The 19,924-nt window shown below is 39.4% G+C and overlaps 1 pseudogene; it reads left to right on the top strand.

Moving 5' to 3' along the window:
* LOC150001726 (protein phosphatase 1 regulatory subunit 14B pseudogene) overlaps positions 1-14,504 on the top strand; it is a 122,336-nt pseudogene extending 107,832 nt beyond the window's left edge.
* Positions 14,505-19,924: the final 5,420 nt, after the last annotated feature.

Below are 19,924 nucleotides of genomic sequence, written 5' to 3'. Positions count from 1 at the left end.
TGAATAACATGCTATTAAATAATGAATGGGTTAACAATGACATCAAGGAAGAAATCAAAAAGTTTCTGGAAACTAATGACAATGAACACACAACAACCCAAAACCTATGGGATACACCGAAAGCAGTCCTGAGAGGAAAGTTCATAGCAATACAGGCCTACTTTAAAAGAATAAAAGAATCCCAAATAAAGAAATCTAACTGTACAGCTACAAGAACTAGATGAAGAACAACAAGCAAAGCCCAGATCAAGTAGAAGGAAGGAAATCATCAAGATCAGAGCACAATTAAATGACATAGAGACTAAACTAACAATTCAAAATATCAACAAAAGTAGGAGCTGGTTCTTTGAAAAGATAAATAAAATTGACAAGCCTTTAACCAGGCTCATCAAGAAAAAAAGAGAGAGTACCTAAATAAATAAAATCAGAAATGAAAGAGGAGAAATCACAACTGATACCACAGAAATACATAGGATTGTAAGAAATTATTACGAACAACTGTATGGCAAGAAATTTGACAACCTAGAGGAAATGGACAAATTCCTGGAAACCTATAGTCTTCCCAAACTGAATCAAGAAGTGGAAAGTCTCAACAGACCAATAACAGCTAGTGAAATTGAAGCAGTAATCAAAAAGTTCCCAGCACACAAAAGCCCTGGACCAGATGGCTTCACAAGTGAATTCTACAAAACATTTAGGAAAGAACTAACTCCTATCCTCCTCAGACTAATCCTAAAGATACAATAAGAGGGAAGACTCCCAAACTCGTTCTATGAAGCCAGTATAACCCTAATTCCAAAACCAGGTCAAGACACAACAAAGAAAGAAAACTACAGGTCAATATCGCTGATGAACATAGATGCTAAAATCCTCAACAAAATATTGGCAAACCGGATCCAGCAACACATTAGAAAGATCATACACCACGATCAAGTGGGATTCATCCCAGGGATGCAAGGATGGTTTAATATTCGCAAATCAATAAATGTAATACACCACATAAACAAAATGAAAGACAAAAACCACCTGATCATATCAATAGATGCAGAAAAAGCATTTGATAAAGTACAACACCCATTTATGAAGAAAACTCTCAGCAAAATGGGAATACAGTAAGTATACCTCAACATAATAAAGGCCATATATGAGAAACCTGAAGCCAACATCATACTCAATGGGCAAAAACTGAGAGCATTCCCCCTGAGATCAGGAACAAGACAAGGATGTCCGCTCTCTCCATTCCTATTCAACATAGTATTGGAAGTTTTAGCCACAGCAATCAGACAAGAAAGAGAAATAAAAGGCATCCAAATTGGAAAAGACAAAGTAAAACTGTCATTATTTGCAGATGACATGATAGTGTACATAGAACACCCTATAGACTCCACAAAAAAACTACTCGACCTAATAAGTGAATTTGGCAAAATAGCAGGATACAAACTCAATATTAAGAAATCGAAGGCATTTTTATACAGCAACAATAAAAACTCAGAGATAGAAACTGAAAGAAAAATCCCATTTACCATAGCAACAAGAAAAATAAAATACCTAGGAATAAATTTAACCAAGGAGGTAAAAATCTGTACTCAGAAAATTACATAACACTGAAGAAAGAAATTAAAGAAGATAGAAATAAATGGAAGAATATACCATGCTCATGGATGGGAAGAATCAACATCATTAAAATGTCCATACTACCCAAAGAAATTTATAGATTCAATGCAATCCCTATTAAAATACCAGCAACGTATTTCACAGACCTAGAACAAATACTTCAAAAATTTATATGGAACCAAAAAAGAGCCCAAATAGCCACAGCATTTTTGAGGGAGAAGAACACAGTAGGAGGAATCACAATACCTGATGTCAAACTATACTACAAGGCCACGGTAATCAAAGCAGTCAGGTACTGGCATAAGAACAGGCATATAGATCAATGGAACAGAATAGAGAGCCCAGAAATAAACCCAGGTTCATATGGTCAACTAATATTTGACAAAGGGAGAAAGAATATCAAATGAAGTAAAAAGAGCCTCTTCAACAAATAGTGTTGGGACAACTGGACAGGGACATGCAAAAAAATGAAACTAGACCACCAACTTACACCATACACCAGAATAAACTCAAAATGGATCAAATATTTAAATATAAGCCGTGATACTATAAAAGTCCTAGAGAAAAAAATAGGCAGGAAAATTTCAGATATCCCAAGTAGCAACATTTTCACTGATATATCTTCTAAGGCAAGGGAAATAAAGGAAAGAATGAACAAATGGGACTACATCAAACTAAAAAGTTTCTGCTCAGCTAAAGAAAACTTCAGCAAGATGAAAAGGAAACCAACCATATGGGAAAATATATTCACCAATGACATCTCAGACAAGGGATTGATCTCCAAAATATATAAAGAACTCGTACGACTGAACACCAAGACAGACAACCCAATAAAAAAATGGGCAAGGACCTGAACAAACACTTCTCGAAAGAAGACATACAGAGGGTCCAGAGACATATGAAAGAATGCTCAACATCACTAGCCATCAGAGATATGCAAATAAAAACCACAATGAGATACCACCTCACCCCAGTCAGAATAGCCATCATCAACAAATCAACAAACAACTTGTGCTGGAGAGGATGCGCAGAAATGGGAAACCTGGTGCATTGCTCGTGGGAATGCAGACTGGTGCAGCCATTGTGGAAAAGAGTTTGAAATTCCCTCAAAAAACTAAAAATGGAACTGCCTTTTGAACAAGCAATTCCATTGCTAGGATTATATCTGAAAAATCCTGAAACACCAATTCAAAAGAACCTATGCACTCCAATGTTCGTAGCAGCACTATTTTCAATAGCCAAGTGCTGGAAACAACCTAAATACTCATCTGTAGATGAGTGGATCAAAAAACTGTGGTACATTTACAGAATGGAGTACTATGTAGCAGAAAGAAAGAAGGAACTTCTACCATTTGCAACAACATGGATGGAACTAGAGAGAATTATGCTTATCGAAATAAGCCTGGCAACAAAAGAAAAATACCTTATGCTGTCACCTATTAAAGGAAACTAATGAACAACACAAACAAATGAGCAAAACTGAACCAGAGCTATGTAAACAAGAAGTAGATTAACAGTAACAAGGGGAGAGGTGGGAAGGAGAGAAGGGGCAAGAAGGGGAAGGGTCTAGTCAAAGAACATGTATAAATGACCCACCGATATGGACAACTGAGTGGGAACTGAATGTGGGGGAAGGGAGGGGCAGGGTGCAGAGAAGCAAGAGGGGGAAAAAAGTGAGACAACTGTAATGGAAAAACAAAGAAAAAATTTTTTTAGTGGGGGAAAAATGAAAATATGAAGAATGGAAATGCCAGTTCACTGAATATTAGGACAAAGATTTTTCTTCACATTGTATATTTTTCTCCTTATCTGATCCCTCCAGAGTTTGGCATTCTAAACAAATAAGTAATGACATAAGTTTCTTTGTAGAAAACTAATAAGACCAGTTGTTAATAGAGGTTCCTTTTGTTTTTGTTTTTTTTTTTGACCAAGTCTTTGACTGGAATGTCAAGCCTAAAGGAGAAATGCTTTGGCTCAGGTTGTTACCAAAAAGCACTGAGGAACTGGGAATGACTTTCAAAGGTAATAAAAGCCCGTGAGATAAAAGGTCTGGTACCATAGTTGGTTGTGCGGTCCACAGCAATCTCTCCAGGGAAGGAACGAAGGTTATTTTCCTGAAAGATGGCTAGAAGGGACCTTAAGGCACAATGAAAAACCAGAAGGACTTGGAAAGGACAGGTGTGTACAGGCAAGGATGAATGCCAGGTATGTGGCCCAGCTTCTGTGCCCTGAAGATCAGACTGAGGGTCACCCTAAATGTTCCTAGCATAAGTTCCAGCAAAGCAGAACTAAAGATCATAAGTGATCAATTGCTGCTCTTGTTGTGTTCATGCAAATGAACAGGATAAATTAAAAATGGACTTAATGTAGTCTCTTTAATGACAAGGAGGGTATCTTAGGGAGAAAAATCGTGATTCAAGGAAAATCACAATGATCAGTGGTAGACTATAAAGTAGTGCAGCTAACCATCTTTAAAGTTTCTTCTCATTTAAAATATGTTTTCACTTGAAAATTAAACCATGTCTGTGATATCATCAAAGGTATTCAAGTTGCAGGCAAATAGAATGTCAAGTGCCTTCCAACTGGATGTCTTCCCAATAAGACAGTCTTACAGATTTAGAGACTTGTTTGTGGGCTATGTTACATAAATTAACATGTGTTTTATGTTTTCAAAGGGCATAAGCCTATGACCACATTACTTGATTGTCTGTACGTATAAGCCTCACTTAATCCTCTCTGCAGCGCTGCCTCCTGAGATTCAACGGTTTGGCTGAACTAAAGGCTCGGTTGGTGAAGAATGGGGTGGTCTGTGGGCTTTACTTTAAAACTGGTTTCTCTTTTCTATCCTAATGGTTTGGACAGAAAGGACCCAGAGGTCTGAGATGGGGGAAACCTAAACTATTTCCCTCAGCCCAAAGTAAGTGTAATGGGCAAAAGGGTTTTGAACAGGTGAGATGTGCCTAGCACACCTTCCTCCAAAGAAGCCCTTTTTTCTTTTTTTTTCCCCCTAATGTGGAACATTGAAAAATTAATCCCTACCTTTTGTCATCTAGTAGTTATGGATTGAATGATGTCTTTTAACCCTTTTTTCCAAATCTATTGACCCTGGCTGGTTTGGCTCAGTGGATTAAGCGTCGGTATGCGAGCTAAGTGTCGCTGGTTTGATCTTCCAGTCAGGGCACATCAGAGAAGGAAAACTCTGATTCCAAAAAACCTCCGCTGCCTTGCGGCATACCTCTTCAGGGGAAAGGCTAAGGGAGTAAACCCCGACAGAAAATCCGGAGCCGGAGTCCCTAAGGCGGTTTGACGTTGTAGTCAACACCGGCAACTCCTGCGGCGCACCTGAAGCCAAGCTGTATTGACTCCATCTTTCCCTTGGATCCTTCAGCTGCGAAGAGAGGGGGGGTCTGCTGCATGGGCAACAGCAGACCCTCCATATCACCCTGCTCAGGCTCTGTAGCTTCAACTTCACTGGAGAGGACACTCCAGCGTCATCGCAAGATGTCGATTCAACACGGGAGGAGACAGATACCGTGTCACTCCTGAGTCGGACTGCACAACCATTCTCGGCAGTGCAGATAGACTCTTAAGAAGCTACACCATCGTCTCTCGAGACGGACGGCTGCCGATGATTGCCCCTAGAACACAACAAGGATGCCAGCCTGTTAAACCAAGCACGCCGTTGTCCGGAGAGAGCCAACTGACCTGGAGTCTGCACGATCCTTCCCCATGTGGAAAGGCCACCCTCCCCTCCACACCCCCACTCTTATTAGGGATTTCTGGACCCAAGGGTAGGTAGGACGTCGACCATGTCCAGCTTGAAGCAGTTAGAGGAGCTTGAGACCTTCGCCCATTGTCCTTTATAAGATTACAAAGGGTCTTAATATCTGAGAGGGAGGGATAGTTATTTTTTATTGTTAAAATAATTAATCACATATTTACTAAAAAAAAGAGAGAGAGAAGAAGAATATATGAAAGGGTGAAGCGGGAAAGCTTGTATGTATGAACCATGGGTATGGACTTGAGGGGATTGCTGGAGGAGGGAGATGCTGCATGGAAGGGAGTAAAGAGGAGAAAATTGGAATTATTGTAACAATATAATCAATAAAATACATTAAAAAAATAAGATCAATTACCATGAACAAGTGGGATTTATTCCTGGGATGCAAGTTTGGTACAATATCCACAAATCAATAAATATGATATAACACTTAAACAAAATAAGTATAAAATGCACATGATCATATCAATAGGTGGAAAAAAAAAAACCACTTGTTATAAAATTCAGCACCCAGTTATGATAAAACTCTCAGCTAAATGGGATTAGGGATAACACACCTTAATGCTGAAGTCCATATATGACAAACTCACAACAAACATCATACTCAGTGGGCAAAAATTAAGTGTTTTCCTTAAGATCAAGAACAAGACAAAGATGTCTGCTATCACCACTCTTCCTTTTCAAAAATATTTTATTTGTTTACTTTTAGAGAGAAGGGAATGGAGGGGGAGGGAAGAGGAGAGGAACACAATGTCTGAGAGATACATCAATTGGTTGCCTCTTTTCTTGCATTCCCCCAACTGGAGACCTGGCCCACAACACAGGCATGTGCCTTTTGGTTTTCGGGCCAGAACTCAATCCACTGAGCCACAGCCACCAGGGTATGCTCTCACCACTCTTATTCAACATAGCACTAAAAGTCCTAGCCACAGAAACCAGACACTAAAAAATATATAAAATAAATAGAATGTATACAAATTGGAAAAGATGTAAAACTATCATTATCATCACACCTCCTGATATTCTATACAAAAAAAAAAAATGAAAGATTCCACTAAAAAGCTACTAGATCTAAAGAATGTATTTGGCAAAGTAGGAGAATACAAAATTATATTCAGAAACTGGTGGCATTTTTATATACCAGTAATAAACTGTCAGAAAGAGAAACTAAGAAACAATCCCATTTAGTATTGCAACAACAAATAAGGTACATAAGAATATATCTAACCAAGGAGGTAAAATACCTGTACTCGAAAAATTATAAGACATTGAAGAAAGAAATTGAGGAAGATACAAATAAGTGGAAAGATATAGTGTGTTCATGGATTGGAAGAATTAACATCATCCATAGTGACAGAGGCAAACAAACAGAGGAGCCTGTCAAGATGAGGAGACAGAGAAGTATGGTCCAAAAGAGGGAATGGATCAAGGTTCCATTGGGAGAATTAAGCAATGAGAAGATAGCTAACCTAGCAAACAAGGAGATAGCCAGCCTAACAGACACAGAGTTTGAAATACTGGTCATAAAGATTCTCACAGACTTGACAGATATGCTTAAGTATGGCAAATGCACAAGGGAAGAAGTGAAGGCTATGCTAAATAAAACAAAGGAAAATTCACACAAAACCAATGGTGAGGGAAAGAAAACCGGGATTCAAATCAATAACTTGGAACATAAGGAAGAAAAAAACAGTCAACCAGTACATAGTGAGGAAATAAGAATTGAAAAAAATGAGGAGAGGCTTAGGAAGCTCTGGGACAACTATAAACATGCCAACATTCAAACCATAGGGGTGCCAGAAGGAGAAGAGGAAGAGCAAGAAATTGAAAGCTTTTGTGAAAAAAAATAATGAAGGAAAACATCTCAAATTTGGTGAAGGAAATAGCTATATAAGCCCATGAAGCACAGAGAGTCCCAAACAAGCTAGGTCCAAAAAGGACCACACCAAGACATATCATAATTAAAATGCCAAAGGTTAAAGATAAAGAGAGAATCTTAAAAGCAGCAAGAGAAAAGCAGATAATTACCTACAAAGGGGTGCCTATAAGACTGTCAGCTGATTTCTCAAAAGAAACTTGGCAGGCAAGAAGGGACTGGCAAGAAGTATTCAAGGTGATTAAAAGCAAGGACTTACAACCAAGATTACTCTATCCAGTAAAGTTATCATTTAGAATGGAAGGGCAGTTAAAGTGCTTTCCAGACAAGGTAAAACTAAAGGAGTTCATCATCACCAAGACATTATTATATGAAATGTTAAAGGGACTTACTTAAGAAAAAGATCAATACCATGAATATGAAAATGACAACAAACTCACAACTATAAACAACTGAATCTAAAAAATACAAACAAAATTCAACTAAGCAAACCAGAAAAGGAACAGAATCATAGGTATGGGGATCATTTGGAGGGGTATCAGCTGGGAGGGGGAATGGGGAAAAATGGGGAAATGGTGCAGGAATTAAGAAGAATAATGGCTGGTACAAAATAGAAAGGGGGACATTAAGAATAATAGGAAAGTGTGAAGCCAAAGAACTTACATGCATGATGCATGGACATGAACTAAGGGGAGTGGGATTGCTGGAGGAACTGAGGGTACTGGGCAGAGGGGAGCAAAGGGGAAAAATTGGGACTACTGTAACAACATTATCAATAACATATACTTTAAAAAAAGTCCATAGTACCCAAATCAATCTATGAATTCAACACAATTCCTATTAAAATATCAGTTGCATACTTCACAGATCTAGAACAAATATTCCAAAAATTTATATAGAAAATAAAAGACCCCCGAATAGCCTCAGTAATCTTGTTATTGAACAGCAAGTTAGGGTCACGCTGCCTGCTGCCCACTGCCAACCTCTAGGCAAAATTCCAGAGGCAAAGATTTAGTGATGAAGGAACGAAGTTCTTATTCAAAAGCAATTACTTAAGCCTATCAATATGTGAAATAAGTGAGTCAGAAAAGACAAGTGCCATATGATCTCACTTATATGTGGAATCTAATAAACAAAAGAAACTGACAAAATAGAACAGATGCATGGATACATGGAACAGACTGACAGCTATTAGAGGGGAGGTAGCAAGGGGTCTGGATGAAAGAATGTGAATGGATTAGGCAAAGAACATATATGCATAACACATAGACACAGACAATAGTGTGGTGATGGCCAGAGGGAAGAAGAACCAGGGGCTGGGTGGAGGTGGGCAAAGGATGAGGGAGAGGGGCAGCAGGGAGAAGGACATCTGTAATAGTGTCAACGATAAAAATAAAGTTAAAATGTCATCAACATTTGATTATTAAATTGTATTTAAATGAACTTATCTACAGAGAGTAAGTAGAGATGGAAAGGGACACTGTTATTAACCAATACTAAACACCCAAGTTGTATATTAGAATAGTTGAAGTGATTAAACATGGTTAAAGACTGATAATAATACTAGATAAAATATACTGTGCTTACAGTGTTTCAGGTACTTTGTTAATTTCTTTATATAAAATAACTTTAATATTTATTCCAGCTTTATTCAGTAGGTAATCTCTTATAATCATTTATTAGAAGATAAGTTGGGTCTTCATAATATTAAAAAAAACTCCCCAAATGCTACATATCTAAAAAATGAAGAAGTTGAAGTTAAAATTCCAGGATAAAAAAATAAAATAAAATAAAATAAATTAAAGTTAAAAAACAACACAAGCCCAACAGGTGCCAAACCAATGCGCTGGCCACTTGCCCAGGTGCTACGTGGGCATGACCCAGTGGGTGCAAGAACAGCAGGCCAGCTGCAGCTCACAGACACCCACCTCCACTACACACAGGTGCCCGGGTCCCCGCGCCAACGGGCGAAAAACCAACTCCCCGTGTTCGATTCAGCAGGCGCGAGTCTAGCGTGCAAGCACCCTGGGCCTGCTCCAATAGGCTCCAAACGAACGCACAGGCCACCACACACAGGTGCCACCTGGGCGCGACCCAGCGGGCACGAGGCTAGCGCTCCCAACGCCACACATAGGCGACACAGCAGACTAGGTCCAGCACAGAAGCATCCCAAATGCTACAGGAGAAATCACTTAAGCAGACTGCTCTCCTCCAAGGGGTGTCAACTGGAGACAGCAGCTCAACAACTGTGTACAAGAAGTTCAAAGCAGATCAATCTAAGAAGCAGAAACAAGACCAGTTCCCAAAATGGGGAGGTGGAATAACACCCCACCAAACAGAAACAACACTCCACCAAAAAGAAAGGAGGAATTCCCAGAAGGAGGGATAGACAAAATAGAAGCAAGCAAGCTATCAGACATGGAATTCAAAACAATAGTAATGAGGAAGCTCAATGAACTCGACAAACTCAAAGAAAACTATAATGAGCTCCAGGGGAACCATAAAGAGCTCCAGAGAAGCTATAAGGAACTTATTGAGAACTACACCAGCATAAAAAAGGACATAGAAACTATCAACAAAAACCAGGAAGAGATGAAGAATACAATTTCTGAACTGAAGAATGCAGTAGAATCAATCAAAAGCAGGCTAAATGAAGCAGAGGATCGGATCAGTGACTTAGAGGACAACATAGAAAAAAATTCCCAAACAATACAACAAAATGAAAAAAGAATAAAAAACAACACAGAAGATCAACAAAACCAAGAGTTGGTTTGTTGAAAAGATAAACAAAATGGACAAACCTTTAACCAGACTTATCATTAAAAAAAGAGAGAGGACCCAAGTAAATAGTATCAGAAATCAAAGAGAAAAAGCAACACCTGACACCATAGAAACACAGTGGAATGTAAGAAAATATTGTGAATAACTTCATGCCAACAAATTAGATAATCTGGATGAAATGAATAACTTCCCAGAAACATGCAATCTTCCAAAACTGAATCAGAAAGAATTAGAAAACCTGAACAGAATGATTACAAATGACAGATTTAAGGCAGTAATTAAAAAATTTACAACAAACAGACATCCAGGACCAAATAGCTTTACTGGTGAATTTTAGCAAACATTCAGAGAACTAATACATATCCTTCTCAGACTATTCCAACAAATACAGGAGGAAGGAAGACTCCCAAGCTCATTTTATGAGACCAGCATGATCTTAATTTCAAAACTAGGTCAAGACATTATAAAGAAAGAAAATTATAGGCCAATATCCCTGATGAACATAGATGCTACAACCCTCAACAAATATTAACAAACCAAATGTAGCAATACATTGAAGAGATCATTCACCACAATCAAGTAGAATTTATTCCAGAGATGTGAGGTTGGTACAACATTTGAAAATCAATGAATGTAACACACCACATATGATTATATTATCATATCAATACATTAAGAAAAAGCATTATAAAAAATCCAACATTCATTTATGATAAAAACTCTCATCAAAGGATCATACCTCAACCTAATAAAGGCCATATATGATAAACACACAGCTAACATCATACTCAATGCGCAAAAACTAAATTTTTCCTTAAGATCAGAAACGAGACAGGAATGTCTACTTTCACAACTCTTATTCAACATAGTAATAGAATTACTAGCCACAGCAATCAGACAAGAATAAGATATAAAAGGTATTAAAATTGGAAAGAACAAAATAAAACTCATTTTTACAGATGACATGACATTGATATACTGAATGCTACAGATTTATTGAATTAAAACTAATGAAATTGAAGCACTAATCAAAAAATTCCCAACAAACAAAAGCCCTGGACCAGATGGTTTCATAGGTGAATTTTACTAAACATTCTGAGAAGAACTAATTATCAGAGAAATGTAAATTAAAATCACAATAAGATACCATCTCACACCTGTCAGAATGGCTATCATCAATAAATCAACAAACAAGTGTTGGAAAAGGAAACACTTTCTCACTGTTGGTGGGAATGCAGATTGTGTAGCCACTGTGGAAAGCAGTGTGAAGATAACACAAAAAATTAAAAGTGGATCTACCTTTTGACCCAGTGACCCCACTTCTGAGAATATATTCAAAGAAACCCATAACACTAATTTGAAAGAGCATAAGTACCTCCTCATTCATTGCAGTGTTATTTATAATCACTAAGATATGGAAGCAGCCCAAGTGTCCATCAAGTAGATGAGTGGATAAAACAACTATGGGACATTTACATAATGAAATTCTACTCAGCTATAAAAACGAAGAAAATTTTACCCTTTGCAACAGTATGGATGGACCTGGAGAACACTACGCTAAGTGAAATAAGCCAGACAGAGAAAGACAAATACCATATGATTTCACTCATGAAATCTAATGAACAAACTGATCTAACAACCAAACAGACACAGATTCATAGATGGAGAGCAGATGACAGCTAGTGGGGGAGGGGAGGTTAGAGGGTGAAGGGATTGAGGGGGAAATAAAAAGGATTCATGGGCATGCACAACAGTGTGGTGATTGCTGGAGGAAGGGGGGGATAAAAGGACTAATTGGTAATGGAAAGAAATACAATAAAGATTAAATTACAAAAAGATTTCATCAACAAACTACTAGAACTTATAAATAAGTTCAGTAAACTAGCAGGATACAAAATAAATATTTAGAAATTGGTTGCATTTTATTCACCAATAATGAACTATTAGGACTCTAAGGAAATACTTCTATTTACAATTGCATCAAAAAGAATAAAATACCTAGAAATAAATTTATTCTTTAATATGCTTTATTGGTTATGCTGTTACAGTTGTCCCAATTTATTTTACCTTTGTTCCCATCCCTCCAGTTGTCCCCCCCTTAGTCCATGCCCATTGTTTGTGGATATAGTTCTTCTCAACATCTTCCTATCTACTCCACTCCCTCCTACTATGCTTCTTAATTCCTGTACCATCTCCCTCCTTTCCCCCCTTCTCTCCTTCCCACACCTTGATGACCGCCCCCCATAATGTTCCCCATACCTATAATACTTTTCATACTCTTGTTGCCTACTTAATTTGCCTTTGTTTCAGTTTCCTAGCTTCTGTTGTTGGTTGTTGTGATACAGTTTTCATTTTAATGTTCATAGTTTTGATTCTATTTCTCCTAAACAAGTCCCTTTAACATTTCATATAACAGAGGCTTGGATCTGATGAACTCCTTCAGTTTTACTTTGTCCTGGAAGCACTTTCTCTGCCCTTCTATTCTGAATGACAGCTTCACTGGATAAAGTAATTGTGGTTGTAGGTTTTTGCTTTTCATTACTTTGAATATTTCTTGCCAGTCCCTTCTTGCCTGAAAAGTTTCTTTTGAGAAATCAGCTGATAGTCTTATTGGGACCCCTTTGTACATAATTCTCTTCTCTCTTGCTGCTTTTAAGATTCTCTCTTTATTCTTAATTTTTGACATTTTGATTATAATGTGTCTTGGTGTGGTTCTCCCTGGGTCCAGTTTTTTTTTTGGAATCTCTGTGCTTCCTGGACCTGAGAGTCTATTTCCTTCCCCAAGTTAGGGAAGTTCTGCTTCATTATTTTTTCACATAATTTTTCACCTTCTGGCAATCCTATGATTCAGATGTTGGCCCACTTATAGCTGTCCCATAGGTTTCTGAGCCTCTCCTCATTTTCCTCACCTTTTGCTTCCTCTTTCTGCACTGGTTGACTGTCTGTTCCTTCCCTATGTTCCAATTTGTTGATTTGATCCCTGGTTTTCTTTCCCTCACTACTAGTTTCATATGTTTTTCTGTTTACTCCAGCAGGACAAGCCTTCATTCCTTTCCTGTCTTGTGTAAGTTCTGCTGTTAGTTCTGTAAGCATTTTTATAACCAAAGCTCTGAACTGTGCCTCAGAAAGATTTCCTATCTGCTGCTTCATTAGATAAGGTATTTGCTACCTGGTCAGCTGCATTACTGGGATCTCTATCATGATCTGTGCCATCCTGACAGTTTTGTGTTTACCTTTGCTTCCTGGGTGGGGCTGCTGCACCTTCTATGCTATAGGGGGTGGAGCCCTGTGACTCATCACTACTGGGCAGCTCTTCTCACCACACTGCCTGTTTTCTGTGGGGGTGGGGGTCCAAGATGGATTCCTGCCATTCACTCTCTGCTGAGAGACTAGGAGCGTCCTCCTCCATCCCCACCCCCTCTGGGCCTCACAGTCCAAGGCAATGGGGGTCTGCCTTCCCCAGTTTTGGAATCCAAAGCTGACGGGTCTGGTCTGCAGCCAGGGGCACTCCCCAGGCATTTCTCCCCTCCCCTTAAACACAGGTGTCTGTGCTTACCGCTGTCCATCTCCGCTGCTGCTGCCACTGCCTCCACTGCTGCTGCCACCACCAGCACAGCTTGATCTCTCTGCCCCGCCTTCTCCCCTCCTACCCATTTGGATGAGCACCACTTCTTTATGACTTCATATGTTGGACTTCCATTTATTTTCTGGAACTTCCGGTTATTTCTGGTTTTGAAATTAGTTGTATTCCTTCTTAGTTGTGGAGGGAGATGGAGTGTGTCAGTCTAGGCTTCCAGCGTGGCTGGAAGTCTCAAAAATACCTAGAAATAAATTTAACCTAGAATGTAAAAGACTTGTACTCAGAAAACTGTGACACTAAAGAAAGAAATTTAAAGTGATACAAATAACAAACTAACCCGAGCCAGTGGCCCACAGCCAGCCAGAAGGCGTCCTGGAGGTGGCAGCGCAGGGAGGGCCCGGACGCGCGCACATGGCTCAGGCATCCGCCATAGTGGATAATGGCCCCTAGGGGGGCATGGCATTTGCAGCTCCAGCCCTGGGGCTGGGCAGTGGCAGCACAGGGCCCCGCATCTACTTTCAGAGCCCCCCTAGGGCAGCAGGCGAGGGCCCCGGCAGCGCGGAGGATGAGGTGCCAGTGAAGCGCCAAGGGAAGGTCATGGTCAAGTATGACCGCAAGAAGTTACAGAAGCGCCTCAACTTAGAGGAGTAGATCCTGGAACAGCTTACTTGCCTCTAGACTGCCAGGAAAAGGAGATCCCTGAACCGGAGATTGATGTGGATGAACTCCTGGAGATGGAGAGTGATAATACTCAGGCTTCCAGGGTCAAAGAGCTGCTGGTTGACTTTTACAAACCCACTGAGGCCTTCATCTCTGGCCTGCTGTACAAGATCTGGGGCATGCAGAAGCTGAGCACACCCCAGAAGAAGTAAGAGTCCTCAACCCAGGTGAATGTTGGCTCCCACAGGACATCGATGCCTCCTGACCTCGTAGCAACAGCAATACCAGGGAGCCCTAAAACTAGGCCCAGTGCCATGAGCAGGGTCCGCACTTAGGGGCACCTTCCCTGCCCCCCGTTTTCCATTTTTGGTTTTTTATTTATTATTATTAAACTGATGGGACTTTTTGACTCTGAGGCGCAGGCCCTTTAATAAAGCTAGGATATGCCTTTGGTGCAGCTAAAAAATAAAAAACAAATAAATGGAAATATATACAGTGCTCAAAGCTATGAAAAATTAACATTGTTAAACTGTCCATATTACCCAAAACAATTTATAGATTCAGTGTAATTCATATCAAAATACCAATGGCATATTTCACAGAACTTGAACAAATAATCTAAATATTTATATAGAATCACAAAGGACCACTAATAGCCACAGCATTTTGAGAAAGAAGAACAAAGTTGGGGGAGTCTGCTAACTGATATCAAACTATACTACCAGACTATAGTAATTAAAACAGCATGGCACTGGCATAAAAGACACATGGATCAATAGAACAGAATAGATAGCCCAGAGATAAACTCACACCTATATGGTCAATTAATATATGGGAAAGGAGGCAAGAACATACAATGGGGTAAAGACAGGCCATTTAATAAATGGTGTTGGGGAAACTTGACATATGCATGCATGCATGCAAAAACAAAACAAAACAAAAAAACCTCGATGAACTTCTTACATCATATACAAAAATAAAAAATTTAAAATGGATTAAAGATCTAAATGTAAGACTTGAGACCATAAAAGTCCTAGAAAAAACTATAGGCAATAAAGTCTGACATTTCTCTTAGCAAACTTCTTTCTGATATATAGTTTTGGGCAAGGGACACAAAATAAAAAATAAACAAATGTGAATACATACATTAAACTAAAAAGTTTTTGCACAGCAAAGGAAATGATCAATAAAAAGAAAACCTATTAATGGAAGAAGATACTCACCAATAAGGAGTTAATATCCAAAAGTTATAAAGAACTCATGCAACTCAACATAAAAAAAAAAAAAAAAAAAGACATCAGTTTAAAAATGGGCAGAGGGCCTGGCCAGTATGATTCAGTTGATTGGACATCATTCCTGAAAGGTTGCTGGTTTGATTTCCATTTAGGATACATGTCTGAGTTGCAGGTTTGGTCCCCAGTCAGGGCACCTACAGAAGGCAGTCACTAGGATGTTTTTCTTTCACATGGTTGTTTCTCTTTCTCTCTCCCTTCCTCCCCTGTCCCATAAGTAAGTAAATAAGTAAATAAGTAAATAAATAAATAAATAAATAAATAAATAAATAAATAAATAAATGTTTGATGAGCAGTAAACCTGTAGAGACACTTCTCCAAAGAGGACATACAAAAGGCCAATAGACATATGAAAAGGTGCTCAATGTCACTAATCATCAGAGAAATGTAAATTAAAACTACACTGCAATATCACCTCACACCTGTCAAGAAGAGTATCATCTACATATCAGTAAGTGACAAATGTTGGCAAGAACTTGAAAGGAAATCTTTGTGCACTGTTGGTAGGAATGCAGATTAGTGCCACCACTATGGAAAACAATATGGTATTTTTCTCAAAAAAATAAATGAAACTGCCTTATGGCACAGCAATATCACTTTTGGGTATATATTCAAGAAAACCCAAAACCCTAATTTGAATGGATATATGCACCCTTATGTATATTTCAGCATTCCTCACAATCTCCAAGATATGGAAGCAACCCAAGTGCCCATCAATAGATGAGTGGAGAAAGAAAATGTGGTACATATATACAATGGAATGTTTACCTGGCCATAGAAAGAATGAAATTTTAACACTTGAGACAACATATATGGACCTAGAAATACTACACTAAGTGAAATAAGTCAGACAAAGACAAATACCATATGCTTTCACTTAATGTGAAATCTAAGAAACAAAATAAATAAAAAAGCAAAATAGAAACAGACTCATAGATACAGAGAACATACTGACAGTTGCCAGAGGGGCAGAGGATTGGAGGAATGGGTGAAAAAGAAAGATTCATGGACACGGACAACAGTATGGTGACTGCAAGAGGGAAAGGGGTTGGGGGAGTTAGAAGAAGTTAAAGGCAAGGGGGAATGGTGATGGAAGAGGCTTGACTTGGTATGGTAAACACACAATACACTATACAGATAATGTACTGTAGAACTGTATTCCTGAAATCTATATAATTTTATTAATCAATGTCACACCAATAAATTTAATAAAAATACAATAAAAAGAAGTACACATTGGTATTACAAAGTAGTCACAGGTTTGTATAGTACAGTATTAGGGAACATAGCTAATGATATTGTAATAACTATGTATATTGCCATTGCCCTGGCTGGTTTAGCTCAGTGGATTGAGCGTCGGCCTGCGAGCTAAGTGTCGCTGGTTCGATCTTCCAGTCAGGGTACATCAGAGAAGGAAAACTCTGACTCCAAAAAACCTCCGCTGCCTTGCGGCATACCTCTTCAGGGGAAAGGCTAAGGGAGTAAACCCCGACAGAAAATCCGGAGCCGGAGTCCCTAAGGCGGTTTGACGTTGTAGTCAACACCGGCAACTCCTGCGGCGCACCTGAACCCAAGCTGTATCGACTCCGTCTTTCCCTTGGACCCTTCAGCTGCGAAGAGAGGGGGGGTCTGCTGCATGGGCAACAGCAGACCCTCCATATTACCCTGCCCAGGCTCTGTAGCTTCAGCGTCATCACAAGATGTCGATTCAACACGGGAGGAGACAGATACCATGTCACTCCCGAGTCGGACTGCACAGCCATTCTCGGCGGTGCAGATAGACTCTTAAGAAGCTACACCATCGTCTCTGGAGAGGGACGGCTGCCGACGATGTATATTGCCAAGTGGGTACTTGAAATATTGAGGAGATCACTTTGTAAAACATGTAATTGTCTAACCACTATGCTGTACATTTCAGACTAATGCAAAATAATATTGAATGTAAGATGTAATTAAAAAAAAAATTTAATTCTTTAAAAAAAAAATTTCTTGGCATGCAGAATGGAGTCAGTAAATAATACTTGTCCATGAGCACCCTGGTTGATACAATCATTCTCATCCACCACTGAATAAGGATAAGTCAATAGACTGTAAATTGTGGTATTTTTGTCTGTTCACAGACTCAGGAACGAAGCACCTATGTGAGAGAAATTGCTGAATACTGAATCCTGTAGTTGGGACAGCCTTGGCTGACCACAGAGGGAACCCTAGAGTTAGAAAGAACCTTCAAAATTATCCTGAACTGGGTCAAGATGGCCAGGTTTTTATACTCCCACATTAATCAGTTATCAAGTAGGGGATGCCCTGGGAAGGGATGTGACCTTGGCAAAAGCATTGTGCAGTTAAGGCAGTTGTTTAAAGGGCTGACAGCTGAAGGCAATCTGCAGAGCATATAGACTGTGATGTGTTCATTCAGCATTTATGAATGTTGTTTTTGACAGTCACAGAAATAGCTGGGCTCTGAAAGAAAAGAATCATGTAATGTGTGAAAAACTAAAGGCTTTCATTGCTGCTGGGTTAGTCTTCAAAGGAATAAATTGCCAGTCCAGCACATTTTTGTGACTTCTTTGGGGAAAAGACTTAACTTAGATTCCCAGATGCTAGCTTGGTGTTTCTGTCGCAGTAGGTGTTCAATAAATATTAGCTGAATTGTATTTTCTTTTCTGTGTGATCTGCTAAAAGAGGTGTATTCCTTAGCCAGAATAGTAGGTTATTATTCCAAGGTTCCATGTCTTAATAGCAGTCATGCCAGGGAAATGTGAATGATTGAAGTTGGCTGAGAGGAGATGTGAGGCCAGATGGACTTGTACATGGAAGAGGACCCCATGAGTTGAAATCAAGGGCTTGAGATTCCTAAGGAGGATTGATTCCAGGTCTGAAATATTGATAAACAGTCATGTTAAGAGAACCTGCATCAAGGCATAATGATGTGATTAGTCATTAGGGAACTCACCTGTTAGGCTCTCTGGGGAACAGAATCAGAGTTCAGCATGAAGGATATTTATTAAAAATAATCCTTGAAATCAATACCTGTGGAAGGTAGAGGAAGAAAGCAGGACTGGAAAGAGGAAGTGAAGCTGCTATACAGCCCAATGAAAGCCTTGGCTGACCTTAAGGTGAATCCTAGAGCCAGGAAGGACCATCGAAGTTAGTACTCTCAGCAATTGGGGCAACAAATTTTTCATTGAAGAGACGTGGACAGTGCATCAGTGTCTACCACAGTGAATGACTTCTACCACTTGGAACTCCATTTATATTCTGGAAGAAGCTGTGCCAGGATTCTAGCTGACTGCTCTTCCTGGAGGAACTTAGCAGAAAACATTAGTGAGTTGAATTATGCCCCTGCCACCCCAGCTGGTCTTAAGGCTGCAACTGATACTCATCATTTTTCTCCCCCACTGTCCATTCTAGAATCTCCTAACCCTGAACTAACACATCCCTGAAGGGTCAGACCCTAGCACCCTGGTTTTCTCAGGACAAGGTTGCTGCGCTTTTCCATCCACCATAAAAATTGGGTATATAAGTTCCAAGTGATACCCCAGTAAGTCACTTAAGGGTCAAATTCTTTCCTTCTCCATTGTGCAACTCTGCCCCTTCTCAAAAATCAGGGTCAATCATCACTGCCAGATGGTGACTCCCCATCTTAACAGGTCATCCCTCTGTACAAGGAACCTAAAGTGTCACAGTAGTATTTGTTTGCAGTTCCATGGGATTTTGTCCCCTGATGGATATATTCCCCTTTTTGGAATCAAGACCCCTAAACCTGCAGAGATCAGAGTTTTAGGGATGGGAAAAATCAGTTATTAACATGGAAAATAATGGGAGTCACGTGGGAGTGATGGCAAGCAGGGCCACTCTTGCTTTCACCTTCTGGTTTTTGAACCCATCTATTCTTCCTGTTAGAGATACAGAACCTTATTAAGTCTTGATTTAGAACTTATATTGTGTTCTTACATTCTTATAAATTATTATCTCCAAGTTTATACATCAGTTATGCTTTTTTTAAATTGAATTTTATTGTTTTTCTATTGCAGTTGTCCAAATTTTTCCCTCATCGCTTCCCCCTCCACCCAGCCCACCCCTTTCCCACAGTCTATCCCCACCCTGTTGTCCATGTCCATGGGTTATTTATACTAGTTCCTTTACTAAACTCTTCCTATATTTACCCCCCTTCTCTCCCACCCCCCCCCCACCCCCTTGTAACTATTACTCTGTTCCTTGTTCATGTGTCTCTGGTTCAATTTTGGTCATTTGTTTGTGTTGTTCATTAGTGTCCTGTGTTAGGTGATATCATATGGTATTTTTCTCTCGTTGCCTGACTTATATTGCTAAACATAATT

Source organism: Furipterus horrens, unplaced genomic scaffold, assembly GCF_987537825.1.
Source record: "Furipterus horrens unplaced genomic scaffold, mFurHor1.1.pri manual_scaffold_9, whole genome shotgun sequence".
NCBI lineage: Eukaryota > Metazoa > Chordata > Mammalia > Chiroptera > Furipteridae > Furipterus > Furipterus horrens.
Note: the sequence above shows the minus strand (reverse complement) of the source record. Positions and strands in the feature narration are given on the sequence as shown.